Raw genomic sequence first — 18,980 nt, 5'->3', positions numbered from 1 at the left:
TTTTACTACCAAGCTACACCCCCAGACTACAAGTGGGATTTTAAATTTAATCCTATATGCACAATTTGCTTTTTATTCATTTAGTTGCACCTAAGAGATAATTCCATTTTTCAGTAAAAAAGAATGGTGATTTTGTTTGTGACTTTATTTATGTATTAAAATTGTGTTCTTTTATTCTTTGTTATTGTTTTCCTTTATTTCTTTTTTTTCCTGGAGAATTCCTTTCATTCTTATTTCAGAACTGTTATTTATGCCTTCATCTCACTCATCAGTTATTGCTTTTGCATTCTTAGAAAAAATTCTAAGGCTTCTCAACTTTTTAATTTTTTAAAAATAGTAATTTTCTTCAGTGAAAATCCTGATTTGCTTCTTTACATATTGCAAGATATTACAGATCCTATTTTCCAATAAAATGTTTCATTCCCTTACTCAAAAAAATAATGGCTACTCTATTTTATAATAAAATGATCAGTAGACTATAGATAATTTTTCTCAGTCTGACCTCACCCTGTTTGTCTTTAGAGTTACTTTATTTAGATTAAGGACACAAGCTGTCATTTTTTAATGGCATTGTTAGGAGTTCCCCCCACCTGCTAAGTCTTGACAAATACATGAAGCCAAAGAAACTATAGTTCATATGACATTATAAATCATAGCCATGGCTACACTTCGTTCTTTTTTAAAAATTTTTTTTATTGTAAACAAATGGGATACATCTTGTTTCTCTGTTTGTACATGAAGTAGAGGCATACCATTTGTGTAATCATACATTTACATAGGGTAATGGGTGTTTGATTCATTCTGTTATTTTTTCCTCCCTCCCACCCCTCCCACCCCTCTTTTCCCTCTATACAGTCCCTCCTTCCTCCATTCTTACCCACCTCCCACCCCCCATTATGTGTCATCATCCGCTAATCAGCGAGATCATTTGTCCTTTGGTTTTTTGAGATTGGCTTATCTCACTTAGTATGATATTCTCCAATTTCATCCAATTGCCTGCAAATGCCATAATTTTATTATTCTTTATGGCTGAGTAATATTCTATTGTATATATATACCAAATTTCTTTATCAACTGAAGGACATCTAGGTTGGTTCCACAATCTGGCTTTTGTGAATTGAGCAGCTATGAACATTGATGTGGCTGTATCTCTGTAGTATGCTGATTTTAAGTCCTTTGGGTATAGGCCAAGGAGTGGGATAGCTGGGTCAAATGGTGGTTCCATTCCAAGTTTTCTAAGGAATCTCCACACTGCTTTCCAGAGTGGCTGCACTAATTTGCAACCCCACCAGCAATGTATGAGTGTACCTTTCTCCCCACATCCTCGCCAACACGTATAGTTGCTTGTATTCTTGATAATCGCCATTCTAATTGGGGTGATATGGAATCTTAGAATAATTTCTCTTATTACTAGAGATGTTGAACATTAAGGTGAAATTCATATAAAATAAAAGTAAATAAAGTGAATAGTTTACAGACATTGGACATATTCACAATATTGTACAATTACCACCACTCTCTGACCTCCAACATTTCCTAACCCCCAAATTAAACCACATATTCATTAAGCAAGCACCCTAATCCCCCTCTTTTCAGTTCTTGGAAACCACCAATCTGCTTCCTGTCACTGTTGAACTACCTATTCTGGATATGTCATTTAATATTAATGGAATCATAAAATATGTGATTTTTTTGTCTGGATTCTTTCACTTATTTTTTGATGCTTACTCATGACGTAGCATATATCAATACTTCATTTCTTTTTATGGTTAAATAATATTCACAATGTATTATATATATATATGTGTGTATATATATATATATATATATATATATAAATATAAAATCTCACAGTGTAGCTACTGTGATACCTATATGTACACTCCTTACACTCAACGAGTTAAGTCTTCATCCAAAGCAGTCAGAGGAAATTTCTTTCAAAGAAAGAGTGTTCCAGAGCCATTCTTGTTCCTGTTATCAGGTGCTTCTCAGCATTTCAGAATTACTGAGCTGGGTCCCAATGCCTAGAGCAATGTTCACTATGTTGACTGATTCATATGCAATGAGATTTACAAATTGGAAATTCTTGCTTTTCTGGTCAGTACTAGAAGCTCTTCTATGTCCAAACAGGTAACTTGAAATATTTGCCATCATGTATTCCGAGATGAAGCAGAAGGGTGAGAAGTCTCATGCTAATTTGTAAAGCCACCATTGGAATAGATAGAGTCCACTTGGTGATAGGGGGAGATGGCCAGCCTGAGGATTCTAGGTGCAAACCTGAGAATAGAGTGTAGGAAAAAAAGAACAAAGAACTGCTTTCTCTGACCTTGAGATTTTGGGTCTTTGTGTTAAAATTAATTGGTTATTTAACAACTCATCTCCCCATGGTCATGTACTCCCACAAATAACAAGGTCCTGGAGGGAAGACACTATGCTTTTGTAATTTCACATTGCCAAACTCACACTGGACCCTCAGCAAATGTTTAAGAAAGAAAGGTTGTTTATTTTATTGTCCAAAAAAAGACATGCCAGTCCTTCTTTTTCATAGTTAATATTTAATAAGAATTTGCCATCCCAATTTCCCAATCAATACATTACCTCACACAGTTTTTGGGAAAAATACCTGCTACACTAAATGCCATGTTTAATCTGTATGTGTGTGTGTGTGTGTGTGTGTGTGTGTGTGTGTGTGTCTGTTAGGGAAGGAGGTCAGTGGGGAGATTAATGGCAGGGAAACTTCATCTAGATTTTCTTGATAGAGTAGATGTCTGGCAGTATTTTTCATAAAGTCAAGGTTTCCAGCAGTGAATTGGAGGGAAGTCACCCATCTCACCAGGCTCTTTACTTGTCCTTAGAAAGAATAATTGCTCTCTTATTTTTCCTCTACAAGCAACCCCAGTGGTAGTCTAAGATGACCAAGATGATGGAAAAATATTTACAAATGTTTTCCTTTTACCTCTGAGGAGACCTTATGGGCTTCTTCCATATTCCTTCGAATGAGTTTGACTGCAGAAAGAGAGGGAAAGATTTTCACACATAGGGTGGGAGCTGTATGTTAAACTGTCTGCAGGAGGTTGGAATGGGGAGTGCTAGTGTCATCTTTAAACCAGTCCTCAAGAACAGCTGCTCAGTAGTCCTGATGTTCCTGAACATCCGCTTTCCAAAAGCCTTACATTGAAATGTTCCAATGCACAGAATTTATTATACATTCTGGAGTTCACTGAAGATATAAATTGCTTTCTGGGTAATTTCATTTTTATACTACCTACAGGCACACTGATGCTTAATATGAAGTCAATCTGTTTTGGAAAATGCCTCTTTCACTGTGAATTTTAATTTTCCTTAGTTGTCCAGGAGGGATTTTAAACGGGTGCCAGGGCAAATGTGTACCATTTTTGGAGCAGGCAGAGATGCCAAAGAATAGCTTAACCATATTCTGTTTTCCATGGAATCACCACATAATGGTTAGAGATATTTATGTTTCATATCTGAATTTTATGAGGCATTAACAGTATAAGAGGTGGCCAGGAGAAAGAACAAATTTTCCTAACAGAGACAGCTATAAAGCAGTCATACACAGCGATTGCCTGTTATATATAATTTTTGGACTGTTCCAAATGTCTGTCCTCCAGGATATCTTATTCTACTGCACTAAATATAATTTCAAACATTGATACATTTTGAGGCTAATAAAAAACAAATTGTCCTGAACTGGAAAATGTTATTATATCAAACTATCTTTCCTCAATTTAATCTTGGTTTGTTGATATGGTTTTTTTCCTCATCTTTATTATGACATGGAATCTCACTTTCTAAATGTTAAAAGAATTATTATTCAATTATTGCTATCATTTAATTCATTTAATACATTATTTAATTAAAATTGAATTTTCTTTATGGATGAACCAAAAATATCTCTCTTCAAAAAATACAGATTTAGGCCTCAACTTCCTGAAAGGTGAAGTAAAGATATAGGTGAACTTGGTCATTTCAGAATGCAGACAGTAAAGTACAACCATAGAGCTCAAGAGTATATTTCTAGAAACTGCGGTGCCTTCATAAGACAGTGAAGTTGCAAAAGGGTTATTATACAAAAGAAGGTGAGGTCTGTGCCATTGTAAATCAAGTCCCTCTCCAGAGTACTCTGTTCATTGCCATGAGAACCACAAACCAGTAGTTTTGCAGACAATAAAGAGATTTGAGAGCAACTGGAGGTTTCTAGATGTATCATCCATGGAAAACAGTCAAGATTTTGTCCCAATTTGAAATTACCTGAGGAATATGTATCTTGAGAGTATAGGGTCAAGGTAATTAGACTCAGAGCTCACAGGGAGATGGGAAGGACCTACCCCGAGGGACATGAGCTAAACAATACCAAACTGCTGTCAACATCTCAGCTGCCCTAGAGGTGTCAGGATGTCATCTTGTTGAGGTAAACAGGGATATAAAATACTGCATATGTGTAAGGCTGGGTGAATGACCAAGGAAAGGACAAGGCAGCAGGCATTCGTCTGAGAAAGCTGAAGTTCTTGCCCAAGTGGGAATGAGAGCTAAGTCCGTCCTATAAAGTGCCTGCAACTTTAAGGCATGCCTTCTTACACAGCCTGGGCAAAGGGTGAAAGACATGCAGGTAAAGCATTAGATACTCACTAACTTCTGACCAATCACTGGCTAGCCACTAGATCACATGAATCCTGTAGGAAGTCACACTAATAAACCAAAACAAGGACTTGAAATAAAAAATAGCTGAAAACTCATGGTCTCAGAAATAAAGAATTACCTCAGAAAAGATATTTAATAAATAAGGAAAAATAAGAAAAAGAACAATAAAGCAGCCAAAAAATAAGTGCGGGTGGGGGTAGAATAATCTGATACCAGTATTTTTACCGTGTATTAACTAAAAAGTCTACCATTCAACAGCAAAAAATAAACAAATAAATAAATAAGAGATGCAAAGAAAGGGGTTTGTTATATATATAGTAAAAAAGGCAACCAACAGAAAATGTCCCTAGTAGACTCAGTAGAAAAAGATTTAAACCAACTATTTTAAATATTTTCAAAGAATTAAAGGAAATTACATCTAAAGAACAAAATAAAAGCATACAGCAATGTCTTCACCCAAAATAAAATATCAATAAAGATACAGAAATTATTTTTAAAACCTCAGAAATTTGGAGTAGAAAAGTATTATAACTAAAATGAGCAATTAAATAGAGACTCGATTAATTGGTCTTAGTTTTAGTTCTTGCATTTTAGAAGTCTTGTTAAGGAAGTCAATACCAGAACCAACACATTGGAGTGTTGAGCCTGTTTTCATGTAGTAGTTGTAGAGTTTCTGTTCTAATTCCTAGGTTTTCGATCAACTTTGAGTTGAATTTCATGCAAAGTAAAAGAGATGGAGTTTTATTCCTCTACATATGGATTTCCAGTTTTCCCAGCACCATTTGTTAAAATTGTGGTGGCATTCATTTGTAATTCTAGTGATTTTGGAGGCTGAGGCAGGAGGATTAAAAGTTTGAGGGCAGCCTCAGCAACATAGTAAGACCCCGTCTCAAAATAAAAAATAAAAAGTGGTGATATAGCTTAGTGGTAAAGTATCACTGGGTTCAATCCTCAGTATTAACAAAACAAAACAACAACAAAAACCCCAACCGAACAAACAAAAAACAGCTATCCTGTAAGCTATCTTTTATCCAATGTAGATTTCTGGCACCTTTGTTGAGTATCAGATAACTGTTTCTGTGTGGATTTGTTTCCATATCTTCATGTCTGTTTTTGTGCCATTGTCATTTTTTTTTAATACAGCTCCACAGTAAACTTTAAAATCTGTATTGTGATGCCTCCAGCATTACTCTTACTCAGGATTGCTTTGGTTATTCTAGGTCTCTTATTCTTCCAAATGAATTTTAGGATGTTTTTTCCAGTTCAGCGAAGAATATCATTGGTATTTTGATGGAATTACATTGAATCTGTATAATACTTTTGGTAGTATGGTCATTTTGACAATATTAATTCTGCCTATCCAAGAACATGGAAGGTCTTTCCATTTTCTAAGGTCTTTCTCAATTTCTTCAGTGTTCTATAGTTTTCATTGTAGATGTCTTTCACCATTTTGGTTAGACTTATTTCCAAGTATTTTTGTTTTTTTTTGGTTTTGGAAGCTATAGTGAGTGGGATCATATTCCTGATTTCTTTCTCAACAGATTCATTATTGGAGTATAGAAAGGGATTGATTTGTGTATGTTAATATTGTATCCTGCTATTTTGCTTGATTTGTTTATCAGCTCTAGAAATCTTCTATTGAGATTATTTTTGGGTCTTCTAAATATAAGATGATGTCCTCAGCAAACAGAGATAAAAGGAAAATAAAATCAAGAGTCAACATGTGGGATGGCATCAAATTAAAAACTTCTGCACAGAAAAGAAAGTGATTAAGAGCATGAAGAGACAACCTAGAGAATGGGAGAAGATTTGCCAACTTCTTCTCTGACAGAGGATTAATATCCAGAATATATAAATAACTCAAAAAACTTAATACCAATAAAACAAATAGCCAATTCACAAATGGGCAAGGGAACTAAATAGACACTTCTTCAAAGAAGAAATACAAATGGCCAACAAACATATGAAAAAATTTTCAACTTCTTAGCAATCAGGGAAAGGAAAATCAAAACTACATTGAGATTCAGTGAGATTTCATCTCATTCCAGTCAGAATGACTATTATCAAGAATACACATAATAATAAATGATTATTTATAACAATAAATAATAAATGATGGTAAGAATGTGAAGGAAAAAGCACACTCATACATTGTTGGTGGAACTGCAAGTTAGTACAACCACTCTGGAAAGCAGTATAGAGAATCTTCAATAGAGTAGGAATAGAACCACTGCATGACTCAGCTATCCCACTCCTTGGTATTTATCCAAAAGAACTAAAATGAGCATACTAACAGGGATAAAGTCACATCAATGTTTATAGCAGTGCAGCTCACAATAACCAAGTTACGGAACCAGCCCATGTGCCCATCAAAAGAAGAGAGAATAAAGAAAAAGTGATATATATACATACACAATGGGGCTTTACTCTGTCATAACAAAAAATGAAATTATGGTGTTTGCTGGTAAATGGATGGACCTGGAGAACATCATGCTAAGTGTAATAGGCCAATTTCAGAAAACCAAGGGTTAAATATTTTCTCTCATATGCACAAGTTATGTTAAAATAAGGAACAGGTGGGAAATTCCAAGAAAATCAGTGAAGAAGAGGAAGGAGATTGAGAAGGAGGGAGAAGGGATTGGAAAAGAGGAATGATAGAATGAAATTGAGCAAACTATGCTATGTACATATATGAATACATTGCAGTAAATTTCAAAAACAAAAATTGAAAAAAAGAGGCTTAGAAAATTTTAGCTGAAAGAAGGAAAAAGTAAATCTGTAAACTTGATGTAGGTCAGTAAATGTTATCTAGTCTTCAGAGCAGGAAAAGAAAAGAATGAAAAGAAAAGAACAGAATCTCAGAGGCCAGTAGGACAGTATCATGAATAACAATATAGGTGATTAAAGGCTTTGAAGAAGAGGAAGGAAAAGGGGCAGAAAATATACTTGAAGATATAATTACTTCCCAAATTTAATAAAAATATGAAGCTAAGCATTAAGATTCTCAATGATTTCCAAGTAGTATAATCAGAGTTAATTTGACAAGTGTTAAACATAAAAAGAAATCTCAGAAGCAGCAAGAGAAAGAAATTTATCATGAACAGAGAATCCTAAAAAAAAAAAAAAAATGACCAACTGATTCTCATTTAAAAACATAGAAGGCAGAAGTGAAGTAATATCTTCAGAATGTTGGAAAGAAAAGACTATCAAACAAAAATGCTCACACATCTAAACTCTCCTTCAACAGTGAAAGAAAATTAAGGACACTTTTCAGTTAAACAATAACTGAGAGAATCTGCCACTTCAAGTCTATCATATAAGAAATCTAAAGTAAATCTTTCAGGTGTGAATAAAATGAAACTAACTGATAACTTTAATCTACATGAAGAAATAAAAGAGCATTGGTTATGTTAACCAAATATGCATATATTTATCCAACCATCTCAAAATCTGATTTATATAAATTAATACACTAATTGTAATCCCTAGGACAATGTCTAAGGATATACAAAAATGTATGGCAAAAACCAGGGGAACTAAGGATTTTAAAATTTTTTACTGGTACATTATAATTATATGTAACAGTGGGATTCATTATGATGTATTTGTACATGAACATAACATAGTTTTGTCAATTTCATTATCCAGAAACTTTCCCTCTCCTCTTCCTTCCTCCTTCTTCTACTCTTACTAGTTTTCCTCCTAATATCTTGAAATTCCACCCCTATTTTTTCTTTGTAGTGTCTATATGAGAGAAAACATATGACCCTTGGATTTCTGATTTGGTCTTATTTTTGCTTAACAGAATGCTCTCAAGTTCCATATATTTTCCTGCCAACAACACAATTTTGTTCTTCTTTATGGTTGAATAAAACCGTTGTATACATACCACATTTTCTTTATCTGTTCATCTGTTTTTGGATACAGGCTGGTTCCGTAACTTGGCTATGCTTAATTGTGCTACTATAGACATGGGTACACATGTATCTCTACACTATTCTGACTTTAATTCTTTTGGACAAATACCAAGGAGTGGTATAACTTGACCATATGGTAGTTTCATTCCTAGTTTTTTGGAAATCTCCACACTGATTACATACCCACCAACAGTGTATAAGAGTTCCTTTTTTCCCTGCATCCTCACCAGCATTTATTGTTGTTTTTATTCTTGATGATTACCATTCTGACCGGAGTGAAAAGGAATCTCAGTGTAGTTTCGATTTGCATTTCCCTGATGGTTAAACATATTAAATGTTTTTGTATGTATATACTGGCCATTTACACTTTTTTGAGAAGTGTCTGTGATTTGGAAAATACACTAAAAATATCTATTTAACAAAAAAATAATAATAATCCTAAGGAATACAGAAACCAAAAAAATGGGACATACAGAATACAAATAGCAAACTGATAGGTGTAAATTCTACTTTATCAGTAATGAAATTAGATATAAATGATTCAAATACCTAAATAAAGACATATATCGGCAGAATTGATTAATACCATGATTTAAATAAAATAAAAGCAGCTACAGAGAGGTCCCTTCCACTATGTGAGGATGTAGTGAGAAGGACCTGTCTATGAGGAAGCAAACCCTTATCATACAATAAATCCACAGAAATTTTGATCTTGAACTTTAAAGCCTCCAGAACTATGAGAACTAAATTCTTGTTGTTTAAAATCTACCTATTTTATGGTATTTTGTTATAGCAGCCGAAAGAGACAATATAGACACACTGACTGCCATGTTTCTTCTCAAATCCCAAAATAAACACAATTAAGGGCATCTCTCTAACTGGGAGTCAAAAATGAAATTGAAATGACTTTCTGCACAATGCAGTGTGGAGTCCCTGGATACTCAGACCAAGAGGTGAGATCTACATGTATAGTAATTGAGACTCCACACAGGGGGTCACCATGGCCTGTTCAGAATGGCTCAAAAATATCCTGCCTCCAAAAAGTTATCATTAAAATAGTACATGGTCCTCACTTCTAAGAAGTAGCCTTTCATGATTTCTGGAGAATATCTAAGGTGTTAACAGCACTTTAACAAGTAGTGCTAAACCATTAATATCTATTTTCCATGTTGAATGCTGTAGGAGCTGCCTTCTAGTAAGCCATGTACAGTACCATTCTGACCATACATAGTTTGGGCTTTGGCTAAAGACTCATGAGGAACTCCATCACAAAGTTTCAAGGTCCCTTCTCCATGTGGCTTCCTCCTCTGGGGTCCAGCCTTATAGATTTCAGTCACTTTATCCTTTCCCTCCTCAGTTGAGATGGACTACCATGTCTGTTTGTACTCAAGCTCACTACACTGAGGTCAGGAACTTGCCCCAAGCAGACAGCTTAGCAATTGTGAGGCTCACAGCATAGTTCCTTTGTCAGGGATCACCACCTTGCACTGCCTGTGGTCCAGGGTCTCAGCACTGTTGCCTCATACATTTCACTCACTGGCATGCTTGTTTGTGACAGGTGTACAAGGTGCCAGTTACTCCACCAGTGTCAGAAACCATCACCTTTACATAATATTATAAATGGGCTCTTTCACATTTATCAGGAATAGTAAAAAAAAAAGTTATTATTATGAAAGTTGAAGTTGAACTATTCTTCTACCTCAGGAACCACACAAAAAGCTCATAGAACTTGCATCAAACAATCTGTATTGGTCCTTTCCCACTCCACCCCTCTACCACAGGGCTTTCCTATGAGAACATTCCAGTCCAGGAATTACACTTGGCAGCTATTGAGTCCTTAGCCCCTTCTCAAAAGGACATGGTGACTGTGATTTCAGACCCAAAGAGTTCAGTTTCAAATAGATGAGGTGTCTGAGGAAAGCTCTGGGGAAAACAAATGAATAAACAGGCTCTGGACTGAACCTCCTGACACCCTTCACTTGTCCTGAATGGCCTGAGGGGGAGGTAGAAGGCTTCACTCCAATGGCTCCACATTGGCTCCAGCATTTTTCAATTGTCCATGGATTTGGAACATCTTTTGATATATGTGAACTGTTCTCATATTGCAATACTGCAATTCATTTCTATAGCACCTCTCCTTTGAACAATGATGTCCCAAGTGGTGAGAAAACATTAAGTTGGACTGAAAAACAAAAACAAACAAAAAAACCCACTCCATTCTGTGAGCTGCAAACTAAGGTTAGGTCTTCACATGCCAAAACCAAACCAAACCAAACCAAACCAAACCAAACCAAACAAACAAAACAAACAACTACTCTTACTAAGATGTAAATTGAAATGCCTAGAAAATTTGTATGGTATTTGAATGAAATTTTATTATCTAAGAAGATTCAAGCTATTTCCAAAGAAACAAAATGCTAATGATTAGGACCTGTGGTTGAAAAAGAGAATTATCTGCAATCCAAAATCAATGATATTAGACTCGAGGGCCCATGATCACACTTGGTCAAAGAAGCTGATTTTCTTTTCTAATTACTGATTTTTTAAATTGAATTTACCCTCAAAAAACCTCTACTAGAAGAAAAAAAAAAAGAGAAAATATTGCTGGATAATTGTTACTATTAAAGATTTCAAGGTGGTTGAGATGACTATGGAAGAGAGGCAGCTTAGATGAGGTCAAAGTAGGAAATTCCAAGGAAAAGTGGAAGGAGGAAGGAGTAGGCAAGGAATGGGTTTGAATGCTGAACAATGAAGAGACAAAAGGCCCCAGTGTTTGTCAGACCAGAGTGCAGCCTTGGTAACCTTGAGATTTTACCTAACCCTGTCTGTTTCTTCATCCACAAAATGAGAATGAGATGCTTCCTCACAGGATTGGCATGAGGAATAAATCAGACTATGTATGTCACATGTAAGTATAAATGATGCTTGGCATCAGGCATGACACATAAGAAGAAGCACAACTAATTCTAGTTATCATCATTATCATCATCTCACTGCCATGACACATCTTATTTCTAAAAATATCATGACACATCTTATTTCTAAAAATAAAATTTATTACTTCAAGAGGGACATTAATAATGTAGAAAATGAAAATAATTTGCAAAAAGAGGTAATGCAGCTAAATAAACAAGCGGAGTAAACTCTGCAGCATATGATCTTGCTTTTAAAAAATATTGCCTTTTAACAAAAAAGGAATTACAAGAATTCAGGTAAAAATCAGTAGATGGAGATGCCTCACAAAACTAAAAATAGATCTGTCACATGATCCTGCCATCCCACTTCTGGGTACACATTCAAAATCAATGAAGACAGTATATCAAAGAGATTTCTCTACACCCACCCATGTTTATCTTCAGCAGTATTCACAGTAGCTAAGATACAGAATCAAAGTGGGTGCCCATAAGTGCATGAATGGATAAAGAAAACATGGCATATATATGATATATATATATATATATCTCCATAAAAATTGAAGTCCTGTCATTTGTAGCAAACTAGATAAATAGATGGAACTGGAGGGCATTATGCTAAGCAAAATAAATCAGGGAAAGTACCAATGTTCTCTTTTATATGTGGAAGTAAAAAAATTGTAGATCCGAATGTAATAATTACTGACACTGAAAAGGGTAGAGGAGCAAGGTGGATCAAAGAAAGATGGATTTTATCAATGCATGCTGTCTGCATGTATTGAAATACTGAAACCTCCTTAACATGTTCCACTAATATACGTTAATTAGAAAACTCTCTCTGATAGTTTTCTGCAGTTAGCAGAATAATACCCCCAAGGATATCCACACCTTATCCCTGAAGTTTTTGTATATGTTACCTTACAGAACAAAAGAGACTTTGATGATATATTAATATGATGAATCATGTGATGGGGACATTATTCTGGATTGTCTGGTTGAGGTTAATTGAATTATACAGTCTCTTAATTGTGGGAGAAGTAAGCAGAAGAGTGGACCATAAAGATGGGACATGAGGAAGACTCAGTGTGTCAGTGTTGGTGGCATTGAGTTTAAAGGGAAAGGTCCAGAATCCAAGAAATGCATGGGTTGTCAGAAGATAAGAATGATTCTTAGCTTATGCCCACCAAGAAAATAGAGATCTTAATCCTAAAACTGCAAGGAGTTAAACTTTTCCAACAACTTTGATAAGCAAAATAGAATTCTCCCTCCAGAATGAAATGCATCCTGTCAATCCCCTGATTATATTTTGGTGAAACTTATACTGGACTCTGATCTGTCCTGAACTGTTAAATAATCACTTTATATTGCTTAGGATACTAAATTAGTGATATATTATGGCAGCAATAGAAAACTAATACTGTATTAAAAAATAGAAGATATTCCCTCAGAGAGTTCTAAGAAAGGGAATTAACAATTTGGACATCACTTACGGTCTATACATTGTTTTTCCTTGTTTTAAAAAACTAAAAACAACCTAGTGAAATATGCATTATTGCTTTCATTTTATGAATAAAAAAGACATTCAGAGAGGAAAATTAGGAAATAATACTACACTAAATCCAGGTCTTCTTAACTCCACATATCATGGTTTGACTAGTTAATCCCTCTCCTTACTCTATACTTAAAATATTTGGGGGAAATTTTATTGTGTACATGATAGTAATATGGGAGGGGTTGCCATTACATATTTCTTCTAGCTCTGAGAACTTTTTTCATTAGAATGATAGGATTTTTCCTTGTCTCTCCACAGAGAACTAGCCTTTTATAAATGAATATCTGAAGCATCACATTTTACCCAGATTACAAAGCTGAGTTTCTCTCTCTTCACCCCCACATACTGTTGCCATACTTACAAGTTCTTACATATGAGTATCCAAGAGTACTACCTGCAACCATAAGAACAAATGCACTGTTGAAAATAGGAAAGTCCTATTTTGAAGTTTAATTGTTGAGGCTTGCTAAACAAAGGAAGATCTCCAGGAGGGCGAGATAGGTATGGAACAGTTACAGTCATATTTCTTGGTCTCACCTGATTTTGGGGAGACTACTTATTAGCACATCAGGGCTCCATGTTATTTTTTTCAACTAATAGCAAGCTCAGACCTTGGATTCTCTAAAAATAGTGAAGACAGCCTTGTTCCTTCAAAAGTCTTTCCAAAAAAACACTATGTACAAAGTCAATGGAATAAATACGAAGCACAGGAGAAATACAGTAGTTCCTCTTGGAAGGTCCAAGATTTGTGTTCTACTAGACCCTGTTCATGGCCATACTATCTGCTGTTACAAGACAGCCTACTCTGTAGTCAGGAATTACTGGAATAACAGGCCTTATATCTTGTTTAATCATATAATAAAAACAGGGACAGTTTTAGAGAGATCTTAACCTTTAGTTACGGTTTGAACCTAAAATTTCCTTCAAAGTCTCCTGTTAAAAGCATTGTCCCCAGTGAAGCAAGGTTTAAAAGTGGGACTTTTAGGCAATGATTGAATCATGAGGGATCTGACATCATCATTGAACTAATCCATTGATAACTGAATGGAACACTGGAGGTAGGTCCTAGCTGGAGGAAGTGTCATTGAGACCATGTGCTGAAAGGGCTTACTTTGCCCTTGGCTCCTTGTGTGTGCCTCTCACTCTCTCACACCATCTCTGAGCTGAGCAGCTTTCTGCACCACACCACTCTGTCGAGATGTTCTGCCTTACCTCAGGCCCAGAGCAATGGAGCCAGCTAACCATGGACTGAATGCTCTGAATTGTGAGCCAAAATGAATCTTTCCTCCTCTAAATTGCTCTTGTCAGGTATTTTAGTCACAGCAAGGAAAAGCTGACTAACAGCTTTTAAAAATAAGAAAATCTGTATTTCATCTCTCACCTCTTTGTTCTTGGTCTTGAAATACGTTTTTTCCCTAAGTGAATGCCTTCATCTCATCTTTTGATTTAGAACCTGCTATTGTGTAAAATGCTACATAATTCTCTATATATCCCCAAAAGCACTTTATACAATGTGTTCCAAACATATTTATGTTCCCGGTAGGCTTACAGATAATTTTAATTGGCATATGAATCCATATTTTCTTTTGATAATTATAACATTATTTTAATATGCACAATTATATAGTTATTAATTATTATTTAAATATGTATAGTAAAATTAAAAATAGCATATTAAATGTTAATTTAACTGATTTGGGTTAAAATAAGTTTGAATAAGTTTTAAAAGGGGTTTGATTTAGATAAAAATACTTGTGAATTCACCCATAAGAGAATGACTTTTAAGAGAATCATGATATTTAAATAGCAGCAACACTAGAAAACCTGGCAAAATGGATGCTATATCTGCTTTCAGACTCTGAGCAGGGGCAGCATCAGATTATGACATCTGAGAAAAGGCAAAGGAAGGAGGTGAGTCTAATGAACACCCTAGTCTCCTGCCTGGCACTGAGTTCTGGACCACAACACAAGGAGGAGGAGAAACACAACTATAGCTGGTCTCCCTGAATTGATGGTTCACGAAGACTTAGGCAGTTATAAATGGTAGGCAAAGTACAATAAAGTTAGGATTTGTACAGTAAAACATATCCAGAAAGTTGTATAGGATGATTGACTGAATACCAATCTAAATGTGCATATGGCAAAACTTTACAAGGCCACGTAAAGAACAATGCTAAGAAGGCTTAGAGAATGCCTCTCCCCCCCAACCGCCGTCCCAAGGAAACATAGAAGAAAAATATTACAAGGAACATGCTGGAATATCTTGGATTTACTGAAGGTGAACATCTCATGCTTCTATTGTGTTTTTCAGATCTGTATGTAGTATTAAAATGCAAAGAGCATTGTGATCTGAAAAAAAAAAAAGAACAATGCTAGGGGTTCTGTAGCTGAAAAATTTCTAGGTCTTATTAAAGAAATACAACAAAATCCAGAGAGCCAAGAAACAAAAATATACTGTCTGACACTCAATAAAAAGTTGCTAGATAAGTGTAGAGAAGTGTGACCAGAGCTGAAAAAAATCAATTAATCAATATGTGTTGTTGCTGAGAAATTATGGCAGAGATGATGTCAAAGATGTTTAAACAATTTTTTTAAGTATGCACTATATGCTCAAGTGTTTAAAGAAAACATGATGTAATATAAAAGATAAGAGAGATAAAAAAGAGTCAACTGGAAATCCTAGGCATGGAAAATGAAATACTAAAAAGACAGTTTTACTGGGTAGAGATAATTACATATTAGACACTGCAGAATAAAAAAAATCAGCAAATTAAAAGACAAAGCATCATAAAAAAACAAATTGATTCACATGAATGATATAAATATGGATAAAAGAGATTCAGTGATCTTTGGTATGATAACCTAACATATATGTAATAAGAATCACAGATAAGGAAGAGGTAGAAGGAGGAACACAGAAAACATTCGAAATTTTAAATGATGAGCATTTTACAGTTTTGGTGAAAACTAAAACCTAGAAGTCCAATAAAATCAATTAATCCAAAGAAGGATAAATGCTCAGAAAAAGCACATAGTAATCAAATGTTTGGTAGCCAAGTATGAAGATAAACTTTCCTAAAAGAAGTTTAAGAGACGGATAGACAGATATTACATACATAGGACTAATAATAAAAGCAACAACTGATTTTTTTCTCACAGAAATCATACAAGTCCAAACAGAATGAAGCAATAATTATAGTGTATTGGAAAAAAATAAAACTGTAAATGTAGAATACTATACCCAGTTGAATATCTTTCATGTGTAAAGATGAAATAAACACTTCAACATATTGAAACAGAAAATGACTTCCTTAACAAGCCTTCTGAAGCTCAAGAAATAAAAGCAAGAATGAACAAGTGGGACAGCATTGAATTGAAAAAGCTTGTGCACAGCAAAGGAATCAATTGAGAGCATGAAGAGAGGACCTACAGAATGAAAGAAAATCTTTGTCAGCTACCTGACAGAGGATTAATATATATTATTCTTAAAATGCATATTAATAATAAAGAAAAAGCTTAACATCAAAACAAACAAACAAAAACCTCAAATATCCCAATCAGTAAATGTGCAGAAGAACTAAACAGACACTTCTCAAAAGAAGAAATACAAATGGAAACAAAATGGTGAAATAGCAGATTGAAATGCAGTACATCAATAATAATAATACTTGTTAATATCATTGTTATTATTTTAGTGTAGTTATACTGGATGTCAATGGTCTAAAAAGTTATTAAAAGTAGTCAAAGATTATCAAATCAATTTAAGTAAAAATACTAAATTTGTGATACTTCAGTGAGTCGACAAAGCAAAACATCATGGAGATAGTATGATGATAAGGTCTTGACAAACATCATCTCTTTGTAATAACCACAGCATTAATTTAACTAATAAGTATGTACATAGTCTTGGATATTAGAGGTGAGAGTATGTGGAAGGTTCAGTTCTCAAACAGCATATGGATAAAAAATCACTACATCCAATTCAAATTTCCTTGTAAATTTTCAGGTAGATTTTCTCTAATGTCATCCTCAGATTAACAGTAGGTCTAAGAAACCTAAATAAAACTACTGATTTAATCATTTGTGAATATAGTTATAGTTTCAATCAATACTGCAAAGTGAAGAAATAAGTTTTATAGTTTTACCAGTTACTGTATTATGTGATTTTAATAGAAACATAACAAATATTCCTATACATATTAACACCCCACAGCAACAAGTTGCTGTCTCCCTCTCTGACGGTGGCTTGCATTCTTGCTTGCTTTACCCCAAAAGCATCTCTCTTGAGATTGTCCCCTTCTCCCTTGAATATATATCTACTTCTATCTATGCCTTTGAAAAATAGTTGCTATTGTTTATGTTGCTACTTTTGTAAATATTGTTGCTATTCTTGGAAATAGGAGAAACTTTTAGCATGAGTTCTTCAGAGTTTTATCCTGTTTCCAGAAAATTCTAGAGAGCTATGAGTTTGCCCTGGAAGTGAAGCTCAGGGAAGTCATAAGTTTATGGTGACAACCTTTGAAATGTGACTTGTGTAAATTAGGATATGCTATAAAATACAGTACAGTATAGAAAAAAATGTCAATTATTTATTCAGGTTTAAATGACATTTTAGATTGGTGTTAAATATATTTTATCATTAACAAACTTGCTGTCATATGCAGTTGTTTAATATGGTGTGTAAGACAGCTTCTTGTTTCTGTGAGAAGTACCTGAGGAAAACAACTTTGAGGAGGAAAGATTTATCTTGGCTCTGGGTCTCAGAGGTTTCAGCCCATGGTTGGCTGTATCCAAGGCAGAAACTTCATGATGGAGATATGTGGTGGAGAGAAGCAGCTCACCTCATGGCAGTCATAAAGAAAAGAGAGAGGGAGAGAAAGAGAGGGAGCAAGGCACAGAAGGGATGGGGAAAGACAGACCCTTCCAGGACAGTCCCCTTGTGACCTACTTCCTCCAGCTAGACCCACCTCCTACAGATTCCACCACCTCTCAATAATGACATCAGATTATTAATTCATCCATGGATTGATAGACTGATGAGGAAAGAACCCTCAAGATCCAATTACTTCCCAAGAGCCCCTTCTCTGAATATTGCTGCTTTGGGACCAAGCCTTTAACACATGAGCCTTTGGGGGACATTATGGATCTAAACCATGAAAAGCACATAGAACCCAATAAATATTAGCCAGTATTGTTACTGTGACTAGCTCCATATTAAGTGTGAGGCTGTATGATGTTCTCTGCCTCAAGAGAATTGAGAAACATTTAACCTACACTTACAGCTGATGTTTCTGGACTTAGCAGCCTGTATTACACTCCAAAGAATGTTTCCTAAAACTGATCATCCCAGAGGTAGCATGACCAGCAGTAGGGTCCAGGATCATCAACTGGAGTCCATGGCAGTTAGCAATGACACTCTGTGTGATCTGCTTTAACTTAGCACTGGGGACATGGCTTACAGATGGTAGATTGGTGTCTTGCTGACTTGAGAGGTACAGAGGATGGAGATTTTTGTGAGGACACTGGAGATGCCTCCCCTTTCACCACACTCTCTGGGAACTGATAGGCTTCACTATTTTGTGTCCCCTGCCTCCCTCATATGAGGTTTCTAGGGACTAAAAAGTCTCCTTGTGAGGTGTAAACCACTGGTGATTTATTCGGGGTTCCCCTGCCAAGTAAGTGTTTGCAATGTTTAACAGGTTTCCACGAGAGAATCTCATCTTCCTTCCCCCTCTCTGTTTCTTCACTTTTCAGCATTAGATGCTAAATAGATTCGGATGGACAGTTTGGCTCGTTCTGCTCCTTCCTGGCCACTGCCTGTGTTAGCTCCCCCAGATAAAACCTGAGCTGACAGGAGGGAAATTTATGAAGACCAGTAAGAAGTGAAGTATGCAGAGTGGTGCTCACATGGAGCTGACCCATGAAATGCTGAGGTCT

Source organism: Sciurus carolinensis, chromosome 5, assembly GCF_902686445.1.
Source record: "Sciurus carolinensis chromosome 5, mSciCar1.2, whole genome shotgun sequence".
NCBI lineage: Eukaryota > Metazoa > Chordata > Mammalia > Rodentia > Sciuridae > Sciurus > Sciurus carolinensis.
This window is presented reverse-complemented; position numbering follows the sequence as displayed.